Raw genomic sequence first — 26,461 nt, 5'->3', positions numbered from 1 at the left:
TGACAATTCTGGATCTACGTGCCTCATTAAAAACGTCGCTACACATAGGTCAGGTAAATGGCAAAACTATTCTTACTTCGGTCTAACCACTAGCTTTTTTTTGCGTTTACTCATGGGAACCAGTCTTCGAAATCGTCTCAAAGACTTGCTCCGACCAGAAGGTCTAATTAGACTTATTATCCGGGGTTCCTTTTTTTCTGGTAGCACCGAAACTGCTACGGCTGTCCGGTTACCATGGCAAGGCACTCGAAGAGACGCACACTGATCGCCTAAAGCGTACTGCCAATGCATACATATTTACATGACAGTATCGCTATCGTTGGAGTAATTAAAATGTTCTTATTTCTGGATGCTAACTAGACTCTGGCAGATGAAAAACATTCGGTCAGCCATTCTTTCTCGTCTATATAAATATACACTAAACTATTTGAGCTATCACAATGGTACGCACAAAAGTCAGCGTACGATTAGACGACACGAAAGCGATTTAGTCAACTCTGAGAATTGAAACAGATGTAATAACAATAACTTCTGGCAGCTTTATCATCACACGGCTACGTAAAAGTGAACGCCGTAGATAACATGGCTACGTCTTACAAAAAAAACAAAAAGTAGAACAAAGCTCGCCTTATTTATTTACTACACAAACAACTTTTACTTTTATCATTAGACGTGCTGCATAGCAAAACTAACCATCTATAGTACCCTCTGCTACGTTTCAATATGCTGCCATAGCGATAATAATTTTACTAGAGAAAAAATGGCACCCATGATTATGATAATAATGACATGTTTTAATTAAAACTATCATCTTGAAGTGTAAGCACAGTCGCGTTTTACCGAGAAAAAAGGACCATATATATATATATATATATATATCATTCGGCAAAGTTAATAATCATTACCACACCCAGATTATCAAGCCAAACTACTATCGATAACTGTGATGACCGCCGCCGCCTGTATTTAGTACAAATGAAGATTAACAAGCATCGAAATTGATTCAGTTTTTTGACTAACATATCATACGGCTAAGTTGGCGGCCATTTTTCCGAACGCAGTAATTAGTGGCTCGCTGTGTGTTGCCATTACGGCGGTCGTAACATCGCTGAATACAAACCCAGACGCTCCTGTAGTAGGTGACGTATCTACGTAAGCTGCTATTGACCGTGCATATGAAGAATACAAAATGCTTTACGGTTTATCACCGTGAACAGTCATTGGAAATACGCTGTGTCTTCAAAGTTGAATATTTATCTTGCTTGCTATTAGACAAATGCACTCGCCATTAGCAACGTCCCTATACAAAAACAAAACAACCTAAAGAAACAGTCCAGCGAGCTTGCCAAAACGTTTGTTTATATTGTTGACACACATATCGACACGATATATATGGGGTCGTATGAACTGTTATCGAATTAGACAAATCAATATCTAAGATTTCTACATGTTCATCGCATTACTGCTCGAAACTTCTGTTGTACGATAGTAGTTTTGCACATTTCGAACAGAACCCAAATATTCTATACATATTGGAAAAACACTAGACCTAACACGGATACATTTGTTGAATTAAGTCGTGACACTGAACTACCTCTCACCTTCATTTTACGTACTACACTGTAACAAATATAAGTGTATATGTATATATATATATATATATATATGGTAGTCAGTGTTTTTTTGTGAACTGTTCTTCCCTCGAGAAGGTATTGAATAACGAATTTTGAATGCCATTCCACTACATGTTCTTCTAAAACAGCTAAACAACGCAGCATTGGACTTCTGAATAACTAAAAAGAAAGGAATAATAGTATAAATAGGATATAATAACATGAAAGGCAAGAACAACGGTTAACTAGTCGTCTTGTATCACAGGCAGAAGGTCTTTATATCGACAAACGATATGTGACTTGGTTCAGTGTGGGAATGTATATCCGCAGGTGTAGACTTGCTAATTTATATTTTTCTAAAATGGCGGTACACAGAAAGCCATTTTACTTTGCTGAACAATGAAGTGACACTTTTGATTTTTGCTTGGCTCGCTGCTGCGGCCAGTGTCACTGCATCCACTACACTGCAATAACCAAACACTATGTTAGACAAACTAACAAGAAGAAAGTGATAATGGCCTCGCGGTCCATCTATTTTTCGGACTCGCCGTGGATCAGCTTTGTCGCTTCGTATGTGTGTATTTATACGTCCTTGTTACGTTCCTCTAAGAAATCTAATTTAATTCGTTTACGAAAGGCGGAAAAGCGTGATGTCTACTTGAAATACATATACGTAAAAAGTATTTGCTGTGCCTGTGAGGAAGAGGGCATTGAGAACGTTACGATCAACGCCGCTATAATTGTTGCACTATAAACAAACATCTTTATTCGCATACGCCGTACATTTGACAGCCGTTGAATGCAAATACGCTCACAAAAAGCGTCACCTACAGACGCACGGTACAATTAACAGGTGTTCATTCATGTGAGTATACATTGATTTATCCATTCACTTATGTAAAAGGCTCTTCTTTTGAAAGAGACAAGAGTTCTACGACGTGAGTACGTGTTTTGTAAAATGAATCAATTGATTCTTCGTATTTTGATGAATCAGAAAAATGTCCCGTTATTGGGTACGACAGTGGTGTAGTCTGTTTCGCGATCTGCTGCGACACTATGCATACATAAGTAAGTTGCTTCGTCTGCTGTGGTAGGCTTGCCAACGGGCAAGCTCCTGTCTATCCGGTATTTAAAGTTACTTGTCTTTTCGATTTACGTTACTGCTGGCTGCAACACCGTACTCGACTCTCAGCTTCATGCCACAGGCAAAGGACAAAGATTATATTTTGAGGCTTAGCTGATCAATAGGCCTATTCAGGGATGAACAGTGGACTGCTTGCGTCCATCTGCATCTGGGTCGTAAATCGTCAGCGTGTACAGCATGGATTTACTTATATTGTTTTCTTGTTTAGGCGACCTTTTCTCGTTGTTGCTCTGCTGCTAATCATCCACTTGGACATTGGGCGTATTAAGCTTTGAGCCTGGGTAAATGCATACAGTAATAACAAATTCAGCTATGGGCCATCTTTCGAAACCTCTCATCTATCACCTCTAACCAAGTGTAGCTAAAATTCGGCTGAATGATTGAGAATGTAGTTCGACTCGGCTATACTAGTAACGTGGACGGGTCTGCTAGAACACATACGCTGTGTACCAACCGTTTCCATTCCATGTTCAATTAAAACAGGAGTATTACGTTATTTTTATGACCGAATAATTGAATGTGCTACTATAGAAAGCCTGTAGGGACGTTGCACTTAGAAATCCAATGGCACTGCATGAGATCTAACTTGGGATTAAACAGCGTTTTTCTGACAATTTTTGGGCACCGATCTACATTGATTTTTAACTGCAAGCAGCATTTTCAAAGCTTGTTCACACTGCGTGGCTTTTCATGATTTCACTGTTCTTGATAAGGGCAAACTTTTTTCCCTGGTTCAATTCACACAAACATCAGGGCTGAACTTATCGTTGCATTGTTCTAAATACTTGCATCGTCATCGAACACATGCACTATATTATAGTGCTTAGTGTCGTGACTGTATAGCCATTTCACGATATTTATCGCTTAGCAACTATCCGTTTCAATGTAACGTTCTTCTAAGCAACAAAAGTCGGTAATATTACTATGGAACTTTTAATTTTACGTTTATGAAACTCAACGGCATGATGTGACTCGAGTGCCGAATAGTGGTTAGCGTTATCTGCGTAGATATATTATACCCATACTATGAGTAAGTGAATTCTGTCACGTTGGAGTTATTTCTTATGTTGAAGTTATGGCCTGCAAGTAGTAATTTTCAAGTGATTCCAGAGTACAGGATTAAACAGTTAAAGAATCCGTTTTCTCTAATGGAAAATCGCGCACAACTCTGTACAGTTTTGTAAACAATTAAGAAAAACCAAATTTTTCACCAATTTCACCCCGAATCGTGTAGGCTCCCCGCATCGTTAACTTAATTATCTGTCCAGCATTTCTATTGCCGCCCAAAAAAATTCTAACAGCAAACAGAAAGTAACAGCAGCAACCAAAAAAATGCTTTGTAATTTTGCCGCCTGCTGGCGCCACTAGCGCGGCGACCCTCTCCCTTATCGCCACGTGCACCAGCTCCGAGGTTGACTCAAGGGCCGTTAGCTCGCGCAGACAGGTTTGTGGGATCGGCGGCAGTTCGATAGTTCGTGTGATCATCTGTAGTCATACGCGTGTAATCTTTGGTCAGTGTTACAATTGTTTCCTATGATCTAATGTGGCTTGAATAAAAAATCGCTACTTTCTTCATAGTGCTCAAATAGGAGTACTCGATTTGATCGACTTTGTGTTGGTAATTTTTGGATACGGCATTGCTATCGAGCAACCATGACGCTCAATACTAGAGTTGTAGTGTTTTTGCCTAAATTTTACCTGTTGTTGTTCGTGGATATATAAAAGAGTGACGGTGCTAAAAACATTTAGAACTTGAAGGATATCTACATGTGATACAGTTTCCCTTAACGGATATCAGCTTTGTGAGCATTTGGGAACTTTCTTTTAGGACACCACTCGTTTCTTCTAAACAACAACTGGACAAAACGAAGTAGGTTGAAAATATTATTAAAGTCATCATTATTTCAGCTTTTCAAGAACGTAGTCTTATATAGTGCAATAATGATGCCGATCAAGTTTTTAACCGAAGTTTTTTTTTCTTCTATAGGGCTAGAAAGCCCACTGCAGTTTACCTATCGATTAAAATGGTCGTTGAAATTTCTACAAATTTCGTCGTCGTCATTCAGAGTGAGAATCGCGAAATGACGCGTGCTGTACGCGTGCATCATTTACGAGTCAAGTACAATTGCCATGTCGGGTATTGGTATATCAAAAAAAAAAAGGTCCCCTGATTTTTAAACGGTACGCCGCCGCTGGCATAGCCGATTTGGGCAACGAGAAAGTATGATTCCCGAATGCCTATACGATCGAGTAAAAGCATACAAATCTCATTTAAGTGCAAGTGCAGCCGCTAACGTTTCTACATCTTCGAAATTGACAGACTCGTGTTGTACAATGAGGGGTTGTTGAGGCATGCGACTGAAATCAACAGTAGCACAACAGGCAAAAGACACTGTCACCGGTTTCGGATAATTAGACGTGACTACTGTCAGTTAATTCATAATTAGAAAGAAGTTAAAATCGACTGCTTTTTTTTCTACGGTACGATAGCGTAGGTGTGTGTATGGGTTTTGCCTAATTATGTACTAGTATTTTTTATTGTCCGCAAGATTTTTGTCGAGGTAATCATATAATCCTTATAATTTTCACGGAGAGGCTGAATCTCATTTAATTATGGCTTTGCTCTGTACACATATTTCTAGTCGCTCTTGAAAATAATATCACACTTTCCATAAAATCATAATTGAAATTATACACAAAGTTTTCAGATATCAAATAATCTTGACATATGAACTCACAATGATAGATATAGAGACTGCTGTTATTGCGTTTTTCTGTAGGTTCACTGGTAAACTTTTAACGTCTTGTTCTTTTCAAAACTTAAGAAGATCAACCGCTCTCATGGAACAGAAGCTTTACTGAACCCAACCCTCGCCAATAGAATTTGTGTCTAGTTAAAAACACATTGGTCATGATTTAGCTAGGGTCCTGGTAATAAATTTCAGATGGAAGGAAAATCCTTCGCTCACCCTTAAATTTCTGCCCCTATCAGAATAAGTTGTCAAAAGCCGAACGGACATAGGATGCGATAGGTAGATGGTTACCGAAACCTATCAAATCGGATTGGCAGTACCCGACATCAGTTCTATTCAGGTATGCAGGATTTCCGCAGCTACGTTATACAGTATCATGTGGCCGCAGACGGGCCTGAGACCTGATGTTTAATCATCCAGGTCACATCGATATTATTCATCGCTATTCTGTTTTTTGTTATTGTCGCTAATGAACCACTCCATTTTTCTACTATGCTATTATAAATAGCACACATACAGATATGGTAAATAAATGCGTAGGCAAGTACGCATACTTCACGAGTGTTTACAGATCTATTTTAACCGTTCACTGAAAGGATCGTACCTGTGCGGCCTCGTGTGAGGTCTATTCAGCCACAGAGGCGTCTGTACAGGTGGCTGTGTACTTGTTCGATTTTCCATTTTTAATAATGAAACGAAGAATAGTTACGCGATGTCAACAATGGTGCGGTGCCGTATTTCTCTTGTGCTCGGTTTTTACGCAGCGTTCTCAGGTACACATGCACAGAGGCACGTAACACTCAAACATGTACATAGACATCGCGGCATGCTTTAGCATGAATAATTCACGAATTCGCAAGAATCTGCAATTTAGCTCGATTTCTTTCAATTAGTATCTTTTTGCCATAATATCGGGTTCAGTGATTCAAATTTGCTGATATAGGTATATTGCAACGTGTTACTATGCCAATAACAACACACTCATGCCTTGTAAGTAGTGGTCTTGTAATCATGCTGTGGCAATGTGTTAGACTTAGGGATAAATGAAGTGATCCAAGTCCGAAGCTGAACGTAGACACGCTTCGTCTGGTGTTGAAAGTAAGATTTCGGTATCACGTAACGTATTTTATGTCAGTTCGGCTTGTGACAACTTATTCGGGTACGGATAGAAATTTAATAGTGAGCAAAAATATTTGACCACAAATGTGTTATCAAGAACCGAATTCGAGTCACAATAGTTTGTTTATAACATGCGAACAGCCCTTATCACAGGAACATCGGTAGTTCCGTGTGGTTTGAATCGCTCGCAAACAAGCGTATTAGGTCGCACGTGATTTCCATGCATTATTCCAGAAAATGAGCCATAGAGATCTTCAAAAATATAGTTTATGTTGGCACATTGAGCTAGCAAGAGTGTACCCGGTACAAACATTGGATTTTAGTACACGTGCCTATGCTGATAATCGCAAATCGTTTTAACGTACCGGAACAATTTCGGTTATTATCTTATGGCATAGACTATACAGGTCTGTTGAACACGTTTACATGCATTAAACGAGTCAAACTACACGTAACAGCATGAGCCCGTTCACGCAACATAGTCCACTGTATCCCCTGGATCGTGACTGAAGTGAACGGAAACGAAAGGCGACGTTGTAATACAGTGCGGTGAATTCCGCTTTTGCCAAAGGCAAGCTTGTCACTATACATTTAGACGACACACTGTAGTATCGAAGTGGCTAGACTAACTGGTGACTGTTGGCAATCTTTTGAAATTTGTCAGGAAATGCGAGCAGTCTGCTTGTCATTTTCCAGTTTCAGTTGATCTCATTTGCTATTGACCAAGCCCATAATGGTTCACATCCGTCGATTGGGCCCTCTCTCTTCAAGCGAAACAAACCCCAGTTGAACAGAGTCTACCAGGCGAAAAGTGCGGTTCCAGTTCCGATGCTGCCGTTTGTCCTTTGCTGTTAGCGCCACCGAAACGGAGGACGTTCTGTGGAGATTCTCGCTACAAAACGGACGCCACTTTCGCTCATTAGGCACATAGGCGGATAACGGACGAACCGGCCGGCAGCGGCCGATATTCAGCTATCGTTTCTGCCTGCAAGCAGAGCGAAGCAACGCGACCAGCTGGAAAAACAATAATTTTCATCTTGTCTGTGCACAGCTCGCTTGTTTGATGTCTGTTCGACGGTTACTTGCGCTTGTTGCGGAAGAGGTTTTCTGTCCTCCGGATAGTTCCATCTGGCCATGTCCCCTTTCTAGCCCGTTAGTCAACAGTGGTTTAATGATAGTTGTATGTAGCGATTTTCAACTGTGATCGTCGATGAGGTTATCGCGCCACTTCTGAAGGCGTATACATGTTTATATTACGCATAAGCGCGTCAATCTATTTGACTGAAAGGCTCAAGAGAGAAAGAGCGAATGGGGAAACGAAGCGCGCCCTACCGTTGTCGTGACTCATCGAACAGCTCGTCTATTGGTGACTAGCTAAACAGTTGGGCTTTGATCCAACAACCTGATGAAACAACTTGAACATCGGATTATCCTCAAAGATTGAAGAAATACTGGAAAAAAATTGGAACTCATGCTGGAAAAAAATTGCTATCAATTGTACGCTACCAGTAATCACGACACGTGTGCTCCGTGACGTTTTTTGTGAGATCACAAGTGCTGCTGACGTGTGTTCATCCATGATAATCAAATGCTTTGTTGCTGGTAGTCAGGATCTGACTCATGAGTTGTGATCTTTTCACCACCATATTGTCTAAGCAATTATTAAGCACCGGTTAAATGTACAACAATTCGAAGAAACGGTAGCACGAGCTTCATGTCCATTGTCTTTTGGCTTCCGCTAATGGACGATGGATGCTAATATGTAGTCTGTTTCTTTCTATATGGCATTTTATCATACGGTAGTTCGAATTGAATTTGTAGGAAATTTACATTGTAGTAGGACTGCGTTATTTCACGTATCAGATTTGCATTTACTTTCTACTGGCGTCAGTTTTAAAATATTGGAGTACATGTAAAAAGTATCTTTATGCCGTCGCTTTGGTCTGTATCGTTTCAAACTACAATATGAATTGACTGGCCGATAATGGTTGCCCAGTCTATACTGCACGGAAGTACGCTCTCGCGGATAGATTCAGCTAATCCATTCATTCAAATATCATCTATAGCGATTTATTAACTTTAAGTTATTTGTCCAGCTTAGGCTTAATGTTAGCTGATATTACGCGTCTCTGCACGCGCGAGCGAAATCTACAGCAGCGATGGCATCCGCCTTCCCGGCTTGTTTATGCTAGACGAGGAGAAACGACTCAGAGATAGACAATCCGCTATGCATCGATGGTTCAATCTTATTTCGAGCTGTTCATGCCACGTGTATCGTTATCGTCAGTTAAATTGTCTAGCTTGTTTGTGGACCGGGTCTTCCCATAGATCGATTCCCCCGATATTCGCCTATACGTACCTATAATTCGGCTATTCGCAAAAATATAAGTGCGTCAGATACAGAGCAGCGTATGTGCATACGTCTATGTGCACGAAGGGACGGCAATGTGCGTATTGTCAAAGTTCATTGCTGTTTATCGTTAGTTCATCCATGAGAGCTAGCAGCGAAAGCACATAGTAAGGTACTGCTAAGAAAGAAAAAGACACTCTTCAAGGCACAGGGAACATCGCAGGCCCCAGAAACACCAGGATGCAGTGGACCAGGTATCGCGTATTGTGGACGAGCGTACTCTCTATTTATCTATGTTCTATTCTACTAAGCGGACAAAAGAACAATGACCTAGGCTTTTCAGTATAGCAGCTGGTGATTTTAATAGACGGAGCAGTACGTTAAGGAGAGGTTTGTTCTGAGGAACCTACTTTCCTTAAGGAATTAAAAAAGGACAAATCTCGCGAAAATCCAACTTCTCAAGTGAATCGAAGCATTGAAATACAGGTTTGCATCTGGTAATTGAAGTCATCAAACATATGTCAAGCGTCTAAATAGTATGAACCTGATCGAATAATTATAATATCGTTCTTACAATGATTCGCTCTCGCCTAACACCTCAGTATTGGTTTGAATTTATATAATTTTTTTTTTTTACTTTACAATTCTTCCTTCGGTATTATCGAATCAGTTGCTGTAGAATATGTTCGGTATTACTGTGGAAGCGAGTATATCCTTCGTTTGAGCTAGCAGCGAACGGACGTTATATTTAGTAGAATTATACGACGATAAAGGAATGACTCATGATGAATTACGACAACGGCTTGCCGTTTGTTGAAAAGGGCAAATGAGAGGATACAGGTGCCCCCTAGGGGTAACTTGCTCTCGCGTTTTGGTTATGTTCATCTTATTATCAGCTTTATCTGCTAATGGTACACCTATCACAATGTGTTTCTGAAACGTTTACTTTAAAAGAGAAAACGTGGTCTTTTTTGTATCTGCATGCGGAAAGGCTTGATGAACTCGCGAGTTAAGCCGTATGACACGGAATCGTATTTAATTAACATGGTTACCCCCTTTTAAGCCCCCCCAGAAGAAGTCGTATTTCTGCCAAATCGAGTCATTTTCAGTAGCTAAGATCAAGCACATAGTAGTAGTTTATGATGACTGAGAATTCTAGCGAGCAGAACGTAAATGTATGTTGCATGCACACGCACGCAGCCGGTCAACCAATTTTTGTTGGACCTATTCTGATAACTGTATTCCTATAATTTTTTTTAGCATTTGCTGGTGAACTTTTCGCTTCGAGACGATGTAGCCACCCATGAGATGCTTGTTTACAACACTTAATTAGATAATCTGGCCATAGCTCACAGATTTGAGGCTTTCCGACATTCCATTTAAGATTGTATGTCTGAAACGGTATGTCGCAATTTATTCAACACTATGTACCTAGCTATTATCATACTTAAGTATTTGCAAGCTGAATTGGATTGCGCCTATAATCGACAATCATTGTTTCTTAAACTACGTAACACAGCACTTACGTCAGATTTTTGAGACCTAATCAGAAATGTATAGGTAGAAGAGGTCGAATTCGAAAAACTACCCGAAGGCTAATGTAGTTTCAAATGAATAGGCAGACCACATCCGTGGCCGGTTCCCTTAAAGAAAAGCAGCACTGTCCCAATAAAATGCTTCAGACTTCAACAGTTGTGGCAAGAAACGCTGTAGGGCTTGCATGTTGAGGTCTGCCGCAAGCCCGGTTTACGTGAGCGCCGTTTGAAATCAGAGTAATGCAAAAGGAGGCGAGGTAACGTGTATGTAACGTTTACCGAGCAGAATAAATGGCAATGGACACAGAAAAATAATCAGGGACCCGCATCACGTAAGAATTAAACATCGCAAAGTATTTGTATATAAATGATGTTCTTATATTTGAATTGTAACCAATGAAATCTAATTTTAAATTATGAATAAATACGTCGTTGCGAGTGGCTGTAAAACGCTCATTCCTATCAGTGAACAATGTAGCCGAGCCAGTGCAGCGGAGCAGCAGTCGAATAGCTGGCAGTATGACCAAAGTTGCGAAAGAGTTGATCGAACAGCCGGCTAATTAATTGGGAGTTGGCTCCACGGTATTCGACGAGAGAAAAGTCGATGGGTCGGGAAGTGCGAGCGGCTCATGGACAAGAGGGAATAACTGCCAGACAAGGTCGCAAGGCGAGGGTGTCGATATTTGCAAGAAGTGGTCCGCCGTTGGTTCAGTTCTAAGATTGGTACAGGCGATAAGAGGCTGAACGAACGCTTCCCGTTGGAAAAAGCCGACTTGCCAGATTCGTAGCTAATAGGATGAGCGGGAAGGCGTGCCCGTTTAGTGCTGAAACTTCTGAATAATCTGCTGATTAAATTCAAATTCAGCGTATTCTTCCAGAAGACGTCCAAGAAACAGTGAGATTAGATAATTAACAAAAGAATCCAGTTTCATTACAACGGCCAGGGTCGACTTGGGCGCGGAGTTGATACAAATAGTCTGGGATTATACGCAATAAATAGTTGACATGCGCTTCTGAAAGCGCACCGAGTCAAGAGGGGCCATTACTTGCTCTCGTTGTGCTGAAAGGAGGCACACCGATGCGCAAGGCCCGCGTATAACCGTTTGGTTGACAAAGCAAGCAAATTAGAGTAAGGGGCTCTAGTTGTGTAAGGCCGCGCTGTATACCAGCTTTTAGGAACTTGCATCGATCACGACGCGTTAACTAACAAGTCCTTAACGGACGACGTTGGTAGTGTTGCGGGAAAGATGAAAGGTCAATGGATTTATCCTCCAGAAAGACGCATTATATTCGGCTAGCCCGGGGTAATTACAACCAGTCCTGCCAAAATCGGCCAAAGTTTTGGTATTTAGAATTATCGGGAACACATAAATATTGGCAGAACCGTAGAAGCCGGTTACTGGCGTAATATTCTGCGGACAAGAAGGCTGGGACGTAGTAAGTTAGTCTGTGGGTTGCGACGCGTGCCGATCTGCAGGGAAGGGCCATGCAAATGCGTCCTTTTGCTCCCTTAACCAGGGATCCGCGAATTTCCCATGGAACAAGATGACAAAGTACCGACGGCGAATTTTTCAAACTCAAATATACCGCTTCAATATACTGCTACCAGTTCGAGCGCAGAAAATTAATTGACTCTATTTTTCTTTTTTTTTTTTCTCATTTATTTATTTTCTACTTAAAAAAAAATGTATTCCCGATTTTTGCCAATAGAATAAGGAGTTCAACGCGAAGGCCGTCAAATTATATATCTATCTATATGCTTGTGCATAGTAAACACTCAAGCGAATAATATTTATAAAGTCGTTAGTAATTTGGTCATTTTTATTTTTTTATGCAGTATTATTTTTCACTGCTAGTCTATAGTAGGCGGAGGTTTAGAGACATACAAACCGCTTGACAACTAATACTGCCACTATTGCACAGTACGTTTTCTAGCAGTTTTCACATCGGATTTAAGGAGATTCACTGTATCATGATGTCCTTTCTTTCGAATGAGCAAATAGTAAACGATTGTGTTTTTTGGCCACTGCTAACATACTGTACAAGCTAATTCTAGCGTCGCGATGTTGGTTAATGGCTGCAAAGTCGACAGATACGTGTGTGCGTATACTTATACAGTTATAGCACCGCAACAGTACTATACCACAGTATGGATTAAAACATTTGCTCTACCGCATAGCCTTGTAGTAGCAAGCTGTGGGCGTGTGTTCGACGCGCTGGTCAAAATTGCCACCACGTGGGCGAGCTTTGCGGGGGAAACCAAGCGGCTGGTCGATTGTACGAAGTCGAATACCAAAATTAGCAATATTGACAAAAACTCAAGCGGACATGTCGATTAAGTACAATTTGTACAGTTCGTACGACGTCGGTCGGACAATCGAATCACTGCTACAATTGCCGTTTACTACATAGTATTGCGATTACTAACATCGGCATCATCGCAATCAGCAGACGTCTCCCTCATGTTCTCGCTGTTGTCTCAACATCTGGCTTTGTCGTCTGCTGCCGGTCTGTCGCTGGTCCGTCGTTTGATTTGACTGCGTGCAACACTGACGACGTGCAACGATGAGTGGCGGGATCGTAATGAGAGGAGAGGGAAGCGGAGGCAACAGCGGTGCGACGATTAAATCGATCATTTATACAAGATCAGATATTGAGGCTTAATTGAGTGTCGCGAAAATTTTAATAGTAAAAAGAGACGAAGGAACAACAGCAGTGACAATAGAAACTAGTACCGCTCCAATGACTCATCGCCTACAGCTCGTTCTAGAGTAGATCGATCATGACGAAAACTTCGGAACAGAGCTTGGTTTGGCAACTCCGGCAGAGAGCCACTGCTCCTTGTCGCTAGCATTGACAATTCCATGCGTACGTGCAATAGCGATGTTGGCTAGTGCAAGAGGGTGACTTGACAAGGCTTGACACATAACATTATCCTGCTAAGCAATACAATTGCAGACAGTTACATATGGCGAAATAAATCATCCAACATTATCCATTACTAGTATTAACAGAAATAAAGCAAACATTATTATATTATATATAATGATATAACTAAATATACGTAATGGTATAAATAGATTAAGTTGTGGATTACCTTAGCGATGATCAACGGATTACCAAAAGGTCACTTCGTAACATCAAACGCATATGCAGTGCACCAATCAAAGCATGTGGAAGAACAATTATAATTTATATATTTCTAATTATTACAAAATAGATCTATCGGATCTAGCGGATTACGCTACAGAAGCTTTTGCAAGATACGCAGCAATACATTTCCATTACTAAAAAAACACTGGCATAAATTCTGATCTTTTTGTCCGTATTTATTATATTTCCAAGCCCTAACGAGACGAAAATTTGTTTATCGGGAGACAGAATGTGACGGACTCGGTCCAACTACGTAGACCGGGCGTTTACCGAGCCTGAAACATAATGATTTTGCAGAGCTAAGACAGCGCACCGAGGTAAGACGAACGTTTAGATTTTTTCGCAATAACTCTAATGAAACTAGAAGTGAGCTCATTACTACTGGTGCAAGCTTCTGAGTCATACTTTATCCTGCTACTTCGTTCCTGTGCGGTTATATATGTCCTGCGAAACTGGAACACGTTTCTCGTCGACGACAAAACCAAGTAAACGGGCAATAGACACCCAGAAGTTGTTGCAAAAATATTCTATTACGTCCAATCAAAGCAGGTAACGTATGCCGAGATATGTATACCTTTTCGTCGAAAATTGCGATATTGTGTAGATTTTAACACTAAATATAGTAATATTATTCGGAATAAAAGTTCTCCAATCAAGGATGTTACGTTTAGCCACTTCAATCAATCTCTTTGTTACAAGTTGTTGCTAGCAATTCATATCGGATCGAAACCTATGCCTATCTTATTTTAGCTGCGTACCACGATCCAACATAGAAAACAAGTGTCTATCACTGTGCGAAAAGTGGGTCGTTATTTACAACTAAATTCAACAAATCATGTGGTCTACCACAAAATTTGCAAAAAGCTAGCCAACTGGTTCTTGTGTAAGGTTATTTCGTGTTTAGCTCTAGCAAATATTGCGTTCGGGGTAGCAATACGTACTTGCCGATTTGTTTTATCTGACTTTTGCTTTTAATCGAGATTTTGTCAAAAATAGATTATGTCTCGTAATATCAAAAGTCTTCGTATATGTTGAGTGTATACAGAAAATACGAAATTACACCCGTCAATGAGGAGCGATCGTAGTTCGACAATGTATTGGAATATACATAGAAAACCGATTCCCGCATCACGGGTAGCTATAGACCGTATTGAATGGTATCGTTGATTTAACGCATGGTGATCGCATAGTGAAATGCACGCGTAGAATGTTGCATTAGATATACGGCATTACAGCATTGGGAACACTGTCACCGCAGTCGGCAATGGATGAAATGTTGGGAACGCGTGCTCTAGAAACCAAACTTAATACTATTAACAGTGTTTCTGGTCAATTCAATAGACGCTCTCGATAAGCTTGTATCATCTGCAGGCTAAAAAACTTACGCGGCAGTTTATCAATGAAATAAAGCTAGGTAGACAAGTCTTACTAACAGCTAATAGTTTTTGCTCCCTTTAAGCAGCTAACTATAAGCTGATTTAGGCGGACATTTAAGTTATAATAATAATAACAATAGAAAATACTTCTAAACTAAACAAGTGACAGAACCGTAGATGACGAAGAAATTACCAGCAACAATTTCTGGGGATCCTTGCTTGTATGAGTCACAATCGATGTTTCCCGAAAACTATCGTATATAGATTCGAAATAGCAGAATCTCGTAAGTACGAAAGTGGTTCACTAATTGTATAGTTTCATGGACTGTTTTATGGTGACAGTTCTAATGTATTGATCGTTGCACGATGATCCGACGCGTCGTGAATTAGCGCTAGCCAGCTTGCTGCAGATGGCCGTTGATAGAATGTACTTTAAAATCGTCTGCATATACAATGTCGGATAGAACTTCACTTAACGCATTCTTTGTTTTCACCCATTCAATACATGCAGGACAAACAAAATTGATAATAGAGAAAATAGATCGTTTCCTCGGACCACGTTACTCGTCTGACTGCATCGAGGATGCCGTACACCCTTGTTATTCAAAATTACGTAACTTTAAAAATTACAAAGATAGGTTACAATGATTGCGAAGGAAAATCGACCAAGCCATAAAACTGTTTTCTTAAACCATAAAGCAGAAAAAGCTCGCACACGCAAAAAAACCTGATTTCCCTCATCGAAGCCCGTAGTGTCTTTCTGAGAAAAATCCAACCCTAAAAACGTTACCGTATCGGCAATAATCAGAAAATAACTACTGTAACACTTATTTATATAGGCAGTTTTACTTAGGATTCCTGGTGCGACAAGCTGTTAAGCCGTTTGGCTTTGTCTTTAAGGATAACAGCGAAAACAAGGACGACCGCCAATCGTCTAGAATCCCTCCCACTGCAACATGTTGATAAACTTCTTCAAGTAGATTGCTGGCTATTGGAGAGAAACTTGTAGCCACTAAAGAGAGACGTCCGGTTGTCACACATTTATACGACACTATCGAAACGTAGCCATCGACACTTGCTACACAGTGTGCGTGATTAAATATAAGTTGTTTAGGGTAGTTAAACTTTTATAGAGTAGAATGTTTCTCCCTACAATGTTTTTTGTCTCACAAATGTAGAGTATTTCTATATATTTAGTTATATTCCTTAAGGTGATATAAATCGAATTTCGTAAAAAAAGCCATATAAGCCTATTTTTCGTTTGACTAAACGTCATATGTCAAACGGCCAATCCCTTTCGTACATAGACTGTATCAGTGACAAACAAAAAAACCCTTTCGCCGAATTCGAAACGTTTACATATAAGCGACGCGAACGTGTACACTATGCTTGACGTCTTCCTGTGTTTCTATTGCTGTGCGTCGTACTCGTTACCCCGGGGTATCGTGACATGCTTTATCGTTAGCGGAGTCACTCTACCCCTTGTTATCTAAAGAAAAACAATTCGAAAGCAACGAAGTTCACGTTCGCTGGCACTTTGAGATAAAAAAACTATTGTATAAACAAGAAAAACGTAACTTATGCAATAGCTTGCCAGTGGCTGCCGTGCGTGTAGCCACGGTTGCAACGCATGCAGGTGCAACAATTTGTAACGAATCAAAAATTAGCAGTTTTTTAAATCGCTATTGACTCTTAGCGACAAGGAAAGATGGCAAGCTAATAAAATGGAGCGTTTTTTCTGTTATACTTGCAATTTGTATAGTTGTATTTAGATGACTTAATAAAGGTTGTCTTTACGGGATTTGTTTTTGTTCGCCACAATGTGATGCCGTTATTCTGATTATAGTTTTTATTTCGAAACGGCGAATTTCACAATTCTATATATGTCTTCGCTACTTAATTTAGGTAATCTGGATGAATCAGTAACTAAAAAATATGCAGTCGCAGAACACGCAGAGTTTCCAGTTGACTTTTGTTTTGACATTTATATTTGCATTGAGTTTGACATTTTGTATTGTCAGCTGTGCAGGATAACTTTGTACTAAATCGCTTATGGCATCAAACAGTGTACATGTTTTTACCTAATAGACGGCAGCAGCAGGTAGTGGTCGTCTGTCAAGTAGTTGGTTTGTTGTATTGCATCTTCCCATGAAGCACCTCCCATTGCTGTGGTAAATAGCGACAATGATTACTGCTAAACGTGTTAAGCTTGCGGAATCGAAGGGTACGTTGAAATATTTAAGGCCATTGGCGCTAGAGCCGTAAATAACACGCACCTGCACGATCTATCTTCGATTATCATCTACCGCACTGTAGCGTTTGCTTAGAGAAACATACAGAGCTGAGGTAAATGCCACTGCTATTTAAGACGTGCTCATATCGATCTTAAGAAACGCGTGTCGATATCTTGCAATTCCAATATAAGACGATCTATAGGGGTACCAATATACGACAGCTGTAGTCCGGGCTTATGATTGAGCGTATCGAGACACCGCGATAAGCGATTTTTACCATATTTGATTATGCTTTGTACAAGAATGAATATTATATCGTCATTTCGAAATGAATCTATGTAATCTTGAATGTATAAAGTTTTAAATATAAAGTAAATTACTATGCTTTGAATATCCCGGTTATTAATGACTGTTCTTTTTTTTCTTCAAACAATAGCAGCGACGTTGACTCAATTGCTACGTGTCCAAGCAACAGCCATAGTTTAATGTGCGACACGATTCGATCGTCACTAACGTGGGCGTCTAAGAAAACGTCTTGCATTTAGTGGCATTATTGAAATGGCAATGGCCTAATATAACAGTTGATGTGGTTCAGCTTTCCTATTATCTTTTTTTTTCGTTTTATCCAGAGATAAGTGTTCCACTTTATAAGTTATCAGTCGTTTTATTTTACCGTTTACGTAGGAACAATATAATCCTCTTAGAAAGGTATATATGTGGACTTTAAAACTGACTAGCTCTTGAACTATGCCATTCTAGCAGACGAAATTTGCTTGGTAAACGCCTTACACTTTTAGGAACTTGTGAGTCTAAAAACCGTTCGAGTTTACCTTAGGAGAAATAAGTTCAGTAGGAAAACATTCTTTACCCACGAAAATCAACGCCCAGTGACCAAGCTTCTTCGAAGGCCAAAGCGCGTGGAAGTTAATTGAAGAGTGGTGAATATATTAGGCAAGCAGATCTTGTACGTGAATAGTGCAAACGTTTCAAGTATGGAGATTAAAGTATTGTAGACCAGTGAGGAAGTGGCCAAATGAAAAGGAATTGCCACAATCGAAGAAGCTGTTCACGAAAGCAGAGTTCCGGCTCTAAAAACTGCCATTTCACATGTTACATACTACAAAATTATGGCCCAAATACTGAAAAAGCGAAAGCCGACTAAAAATGAGTCGTCTATGCATTGGCTTCAGGTTGCTCGGAAACGGGTAGCGTGAGCTCGAATAAAAAAAAAATACCCTCCTTGGAGTATACGGTTTTCATACAAGATGGTTCGATCTCTACCGCTAGTCGGAGAGGAACTAAGTAAGGTAATGGCATCGCTCTGAAGAAAAATTTAGTTCGGTGGCAACGTTGTGCGGGTTCGGACGTGAGGTGATGGTAATAGCTTCAATGGACACCAGCGACTTGTTCTCGCCTAGGTTTATTCACGAAACAATGACTGCAATCCGTTATCTCAAGCCCTTCAAAAAATTTATGAACCGTTGCCACGGCAAGTGAAAGCATACGGTTTGATTAATTGATAAAAATGAAAGATTTTATTGCCCTACCTAAATGACCTCCTGGATTCAGTAAGGGCTTCAATTCGATTATTCTCCCGATCTAAATCTATACGATTATGGGGCTTCGCATGCCTCAGCATATTCCTCAATCGATACACTTCAAGAAGTCATAAATAAACAACATGGTAGACGAATGATACATATATAGCGACCCTAAGCCGATGTAAGTGTGCATAAAACAGAATAATACCTTTAAGAAATATTAAATCATCATTCTAGCCCAACTAGTTTAAAGGTTATTTTAGTCTTGATTCATTTGTGACAGCCTTATCCTGTATATATATATATATATATATACGTATTTGGTGCAAAGCGTAACCTTCCGGCAGTTCGCGATTTATATAAATTAAACATTATCTAGGTTTTATATAATCTGAAATCCGCCACCGAAGTTAACAGATTAGGCTTTTCCTTCCATAGCATTCTGTAATTTTAAAATTAAACCTGTAACTGCCTGAACCATAAATGTGTGGTTGAAGGAAGTTCACACGTCATATTGTTTCAGTTTTTGAGAATGTGGAAAATTTAATTCAGCATAAGCATTCATCGTGAGATCCTTTCGCCAAACGCTTATATATCTATATGCAGCCTATATTTCAAACGCTTGCAGAAACTTAACGTCCCAACTGATGTTATTGTGTATAATAGCTCGACTAGCATTTATGACTAGACACTTATTTTCTCTAAAAATTATGATTCATACAGGTTGATCTCTACGACAGGGCAAGAAATTCGCGTGAACAGGTAATAAATTAGGCTACACAACTTTTACTCAGCGATAAATGTCGAATTATTCATAGTTAAGTGTGCATTATAGAACGGATGCTTGATTCGGCACAACTAATTTACGCAAGCGGACAAAAAAATAGTGTGCAATCAAACTGTTTACTATGCGAATTGACAAGTTTTACACTTCACGAAGACGCCCGTTTGTTCAAGTTACCAAAGGTTTGCATAGACGGAATTTTGATGTATCGCTTTAACTTGTAGTTATGTAATTCAGTATGCTATATGCCCGGACCTATGCCACACCTAATTACCCCGTCAACAATATACCTATATAATAGTGGTGCTACTTATTATGATGAATAATAATTGATTATGTAGGTCATTCCAATGGGCCACTCTTACCGAACGTTTATTGTTGAGATTCTAATTTGTTAAATACGAAATTTCATAATCATTTTTTCCAACATTATTGTCTGCTTCTAGGTCTGTGAAATATACGAATTTTTATATACTTAAAATGTTGCTTAGTCGCCTGTAATTTTCTGCCATGGCCATTAATGAGACAAGTTTGCAGTTACCTGAGAATCGTTTCGAAAAATGGAAGGCAGTCTCTTTAAAGATTTTAGTTTAGTCGTATCAACAGGACTATTTTTCTACGCCTGCAATGTACTTCTACGCAACGCAAAGTATGGTGATATACCGTTGTTTGGTGTATCTGAAAAATGAGTTGGACCCTACAGTGTGTAACACCAATAGGCCTAGACTAGAGACCTTTGCATTGAAGTCATAACGCTGCTTCCGCCGGAAGTTCTCCTGAAGTATGGAATCGCACATTGTTATGGCATTTCCGTCTTGACAAAAATCTAGCACGACATCATCCGACTGAAAAGCGTGATTTCAAAACCTAGACAGCTCGGTGTAGTAGCTCTGGGCATGAGCAAGGGTATGTGACCTTGCATCTGTCTGTGGGGTTTTTTGTTTTTACAGGTGTTGAATCCACGGAGAAGGTGAGACGTTGAAGGCCGAATTTTGTAATTTAATGTTAAGAAAATAAAAGAATGGGAAAAGACCTTTTTGACTGACCAGAGGCGCAAACCTCTTAAGAAAAATCTTTCCGAGTATCCCACATAGCAGCCATATATTTTCAAGACGGGCAATAGATGCACTTGATGGACAAAGATGTGCACCTTCGACAGTTTTATGGTCTAATTCAGTCATCTATTCTAATGAGTTAAATTTCCATGCTTTCCGTACGCGCAAGTAGCAGTGCAGCGTGTGACCGCTTTTGAAGAATCACGGTCATTGGGTAAGCTATAGAGTAACTGATAGCTAGTTGTTAAAATACTGTTAACCTAGTGGCAATAAAACGTAGTCCATTTTACGATAATACTCATAAACAATGGCCATGAAGAGTTTTTTTTTTTACAAGCTGTGGTACTATCAATAAAACAACGTTACAATTAGTGGTTCACTTTGTTGCGGGTTCTGAACAATGAGCATACACTAACGAACTAATACTCTTCTACTCAGATGAAAGCAAGTTTTGTTTAAATAAATTATCATATGGAGCTTCATATTATACAGTTATAACCTAACTCTACAAGCCTTCGGTCCATTTATTAAATTAAATTAAAGAAAATATCCAATGCAATACCCTCTATAGTAAATAAATAATACCCTCTAAAAAAACAACTATCCGTACTTCTGTGTGCTGTAACTATATACCTTATATCTTTATCAAGTCAATGTTCGCATAAAGTCCACAAAACTAATAATACCAATGAACGTAATAAATATACTCTTTTAAAAAACGTGGGAATAACGCCTATGTTTGGCTGACGGCGGGTCTATTATCTGTTAATTTGGCCTAGAGCAAAAGAAGATGAACAGCTACAGCCGTCTCTTCGTCAGTTTCATAAGTATTGCGTCGCCTTTGCGTTTTCGCCTGTACGTGCTTATACACGTTCTTATACTTACAGATTTGTGCACTCGAGACCAACAAGTTTAAATGAAACATATGTAATCGAGAAAACTAGATCGTTGACAGTGGTAAGAATTTAATTTACGTAGCCCTTTTTTCACCGTTTTCGTTGTGGATAGCCTTTTTTGATGCTACACTGAGCACTGACGTCTTCACAGAGAGAAAAACTCATAGCGAAACGTCACACAGAAATTAGCCAGCAGCAACGTAAAATTAAGCGTCTACATTGATCCCACGGCATATCTATTCGTTTATGATACAAAGTCGTTGGTGCCACCCACGACCAGGACAAGTGGAGTCTGCGAAACGAAGCGGGAAGTTCAAAAGTGCTACTATGTCGAATACATGGACAACACCCGAACAGAAAGGCAGCCGTTGTTCTTTTTTGCGTTTCTTCGGCATATTCTGGTAAATGGTTAGATTATAGCGACCGCCACCGAAAACAAGTAATTACGATACTTGTAGTACTAGCGATGTATAACTGTGAAAATAAGATCTCAAGGGTCAGCTCGACGGTATAGTTGGAATAGTTGTAATAGACGGGAAAAGTGGGGAGTGAGCCACGAATCTTCTCATAATATCAGAAATTGGAATATACCGAAAAAATTATAATGATTATGGGGTTGCTGATGGTGCTGCCGTTGCTTATCGTAATGGTAGGATCTAATCACCGAAACCCTCTTGTAAGTGTTTTCTGTGTCTTGGACTCTCTCTCTTTATCTCTCACTCTCTCTCTCTTTATATATATATATATATATATGTGTGTGTGTGTGTGTGTAATCTGCTTGCGTTGCGTCGTCGGGTGAGCGGGAATATGTAACGTGTCTGAAGCCCAAGTTTTCGAATGGGTTAATTGGTGTCAAGCTGCGTCCGGGTCTATGTGTTTTACATTCCAAGATACGTACTATATATATATATGCGTACATGTGCTGTGCGTATGTCACAATCTGTGTAAATAATAACCGACAAACGTCAGTTACATAGACACAGGTATATAGACATTTTTATAATAATGAAGATTAATAATCAATACAGGAACGACAGAATGTCGAACAGAGACGGTTGGTAGTAATGGTAGGTAACAGTGTTGATATTGGTAGTCTGAGGAAGAAGGTGTTGATAATGTATAGATAATATAGGTACAATAATGACGTTATGTTACATTGTTTTGTTCGTTGGGCTACGGACGAGCATCTGATTCAAAAAAGATTCAACAAATTAGACTATGGGAGCTGTTGGGGTAACAGAGAAATCTTTTCTGTTTAAACTGCTTGCTATCAGTAGCAGAACGTCAAGGTTTATTACCCAGTCATGCACTTCCACCATGTTTTGGATCAGATTGAATTGGAATAGAGGCATAAATATAGCGCGGATGATAAATTATTATTATTATTCTAATGTTTTGGCGTCTGCCAGTGTCATTTAGGACATTCGTTGATAGTTGAACGAAATCGCGTACGTACGCCGTGCTACGTAAATCCAAAGGCCGAAGCTGATGCGATACGAGCGAGTAAATAACACTTATTTACTATCCCGCTAAAATACTACTACGAAAATTTTAGATTCTATGGCCGGCTGGATGCTTTGAATCGTATGGTTCACATATAAATGCGCAAACCGTTCGATTCACTCTGTGTATGTATGATGCACCGGGGGTACCAGCATTCGCGGAAGCAAATTATCATGCCTTTGCAGTACGCTGATCTCAACTAATCTGAATCTTTGAATTCTTAAATTATAGAAAGCTCAGTTGTGATTAAAAGGCACCTCATTCTTAGTTTTTAATTGTCAAATAAGAGATAATTTGTTAGTGCAAAAAAAATAACTATTTGGGCCACAGGTTTGAACATCTTTGGCACATTATTTGGCAAATATTCAAATTTATGTTTACATTGGCTTGCCCCAGCAGTTCGCAAGGTTTTATCTAACCTTGAATGAAAACAATGTTTATGCTGAGACAATCTCAATCTATGACATATTGGCCTTTTTCAGAGATGATTCTCACCCATCTTTCAGGCAGATTTTTTGGAACCAATGGAGAACAGAATACCGAAAGTCGGTCCCTGCGTCGATGATAAACTGGGGAAATTTTTTTTCTATTACGAAGTAATGAAAAGAGTGATAATCAGAAAGGGTAAAATTAAAATTAAGAGCCGGGTTAAACAAAACATCCTAATTGTACCCCGACAGTTTTTAGATAGTCACTAGAGATGCACGAAGCCGGGCGATGTCATAACGACGCATCGTTCCTCTACTGTTGATCGTAACCACACGCTCTTTTCAGGCGCATTACCTTAAACGGTCCAACTATTTATAGTGCTTAGGTACAGTGATGGCTTGAAAGGGACTTATAGAACAATACTCGTTTGCAGTTTCACCAAACGCACGTTACGGTGGGTCCGGATTCTGCTTTCGTGTACAAAGCACTGCTACGTTTTGAATATGGCCTGCCCTTAGCAACATTATTATGGATTATCCATGTCTCATAATCCGTAACCATTTTTGCGAGAAAAACGTTGGCTTCGTTTAATTGTAGTAAATGTTCTACCGTGCTTACACGATTTAAAAATTGATGATCATTTGAAAATTAGAGGTCTACTTAATTGGTGCGATCGTTACTTGCTAGACGTCTTCGAACAATCGATTGAAATGCTCCTGTGTTTTCTGCAAAATGCAAGAGCTCATACGTGGGTTTTAATTGACTACAATAAGAATTTCAGCGTCTCCATAATTGCTGGAAACGGAGGGCAGCGAACCATGAGTAGTAGTCGGCTTCAGTATTGGATCCGTGTACCCCATTAATTTCTTCACTAGTTTAGATTATACTCGGTCTTTTTCCAGAAAAGCTTCAAAATGACTTCCAACTCCATTTTTGGAATGTTGTACAATTTAATGAATCGAATAGGACGTCAATAGGAAGTCCCAAAATAACCTTTTTGAACAACCGCTTTTCGTCTTTCGCTTCACTTGGTGCAAAGAGATTCAACATCCAACCTAAACATATGGAACAAACGTAAAACCTAGCATTTTAGAACAAAAGTACACTTCATCAATATGCACTGTAAAATTACGGCGTTCGCCGCCGTAGTTTCCATGGCGGCCGGACACCGCGATCACAAGTCGAAAAACGGAATACAATATAATTATTAGACTATCTACCCATTTTGTTTAGGTAGCAAAAACGCAACTAATGTTGCTTGTTTTTAATTACGAACGATTGATTCGCCGCAGACACCCCCAAATATAACTTCCCTTATTTACTCAGATCGTGCGTATCATTAATAAGTAATTATTTGGGTCAGTTGTCCAGCAGATAATAGTAGCTATATTAGCAATAGTATTATCTGGATAGCGTGGTTGATAAATTAAAGTGGTAAGAAACCTAAAGTGGTAAGGGAAACATGATTTAATCGTCAATTAGCTTTGCGTATATATGCATGCACTGTAGCTAGGAAATTCTAGTTGCTTTCGGCAAGAACATGAGCACGATGAGGGGCGCATGAATACGGTTGGCTGTCAAGACAAACTGTCACGGATAGACACGACAAGCTTGGCCGGTCCGCTCCATTCCACCTAACAATGTTAGGCGGCAAAAATAGCCCCATCGCCGCTTCGATACCACGTTCAACCAGCAATATGATGATGATGATGACAATGTATTTCCTTTTGTGCGTCGCTGCCGTTATCAAGCTGTTTCTCTTAAGCGTTCATGGGCCTTTCTTAATTCCTGCTCTTCACCCTTTTCCGAGGAGTATTCTGTTACAGATGCAGAAGACGACCGCAAACATTATAAACAGTGTTCATATTCATATCGAACCAAATCGAAAAATGTCGGGCTGCTGTGTGTTATATATATGTTTTTTTTTTCTATCACATGTTTCGTTACGGTTTATAGCTAAAGGCTCCTCCTTTGAACTTTCTTCTGTTTGTCAAATGCTCGTCCAATGACATAAATGCACTAGATAGGTATAACTTCTTCTGTTGTCCGTTTTTGTTGCTGGTAGACGTCAAGTACGTGCAGAAAAATATCAGCTTACGCGTTTCGGATCATAGAAACCTCCTACTCAACTCTTTCGTCATATCTTTCAGTGTTGTCTTGCTAATCAATATATGTTATACAATAGTAACAGTGAATATGTACATTTGCTAAGTGTTAGATATCCTTGTAACGCAGCCCAAAACAAAGAAAGGTACAAGCAATTAGGAATATAAATCTAAACTATACAGTTGGCTATTTTTTTTGTACATAGCGTAAGGTTCCGATCCTGCTTAGTCAATACTTCCGATATTCTAAACTAACAATACTTTTTACCAGTGGATCATTATTTTTATTTATATATGACCCATGATAATCGTTATTGTTATTTTCATTAGATAACAACACCGACTCTCAGTGAAGTCATAGTGTATAATCTGAATACTTGAAATCGGTTGACTGTGTAGATAAGAACAGCAGCGTTTCTGAATTACTGATAGCAGAATTTCAACACTAATGAACTCAACGAATGTGTATGAAAGGCGTCTTTTGTGTGGCGAAAATGTTTGTACGACCCTTTCTTAACATTGGAACATGTGACCACTCTTTATGAGGTAAGCCAGCAATAATGAATCACGATCTGGAGACAGCATGCGATACATGTTTTGAGAAAATACATGTGTTTGCTGAAAAGCATAGCGGCATTATACAAAAAACGCGTACTCTACAAGTATCGAAATCTCTCTCAGAGTGCACGCCCTATTTGTTATGTACTATCAGCATGCACTGTTCGCAACTATGGATACGGACGGAATTTACCTCGCAGGGATAAAAACGTTCCTGATTACTTCCTCCGGTAAATAGGTACCGAGGATGCGTACTCAGTACTCATCGCTGACAGGAACTGACGCAGTCCTTTTGTATGTCAACTGACATATA

The 26,461-nt window shown here is 39.6% G+C and overlaps 2 long non-coding RNA genes across 2 annotated transcripts in view; one reads left to right on the top strand and one right to left on the bottom strand.

Annotated features, from left to right (window-relative positions):
- Positions 1-4,184: 4,184 nt before the first annotated feature.
- The window catches only part of LOC111265050 (uncharacterized), a 31,614-nt gene continuing 9,337 nt past the window's right edge, over positions 4,185-26,461 (top strand). The window contains exon 1 of the long non-coding RNA XR_002683245.2: positions 4,185-4,627. This is a non-coding gene — a long non-coding RNA (uncharacterized LOC111265050). The remainder of the gene's footprint in view (positions 4,628-26,461) is intronic.
- Positions 12,301-13,780, bottom strand: LOC111265052 (uncharacterized). The gene is made up of 2 exons (XR_002683247.2): positions 13,612-13,780; positions 12,301-13,450 (listed from the first exon to the last, which is right to left on the bottom strand). It is a non-coding gene; the product is annotated as an uncharacterized LOC111265052 (long non-coding RNA).

Source organism: Varroa jacobsoni, unplaced genomic scaffold (genome assembly GCF_002532875.2).
Source record: "Varroa jacobsoni isolate VJ856 unplaced genomic scaffold, vjacob_1.0 scaffold_926, whole genome shotgun sequence".
NCBI classification, from domain to species: domain Eukaryota; kingdom Metazoa; phylum Arthropoda; class Arachnida; order Mesostigmata; family Varroidae; genus Varroa; species Varroa jacobsoni.
The sequence above is the reverse complement of the archived record's forward strand: the minus strand, read 5'-3'. Positions and strand labels throughout refer to the sequence as shown.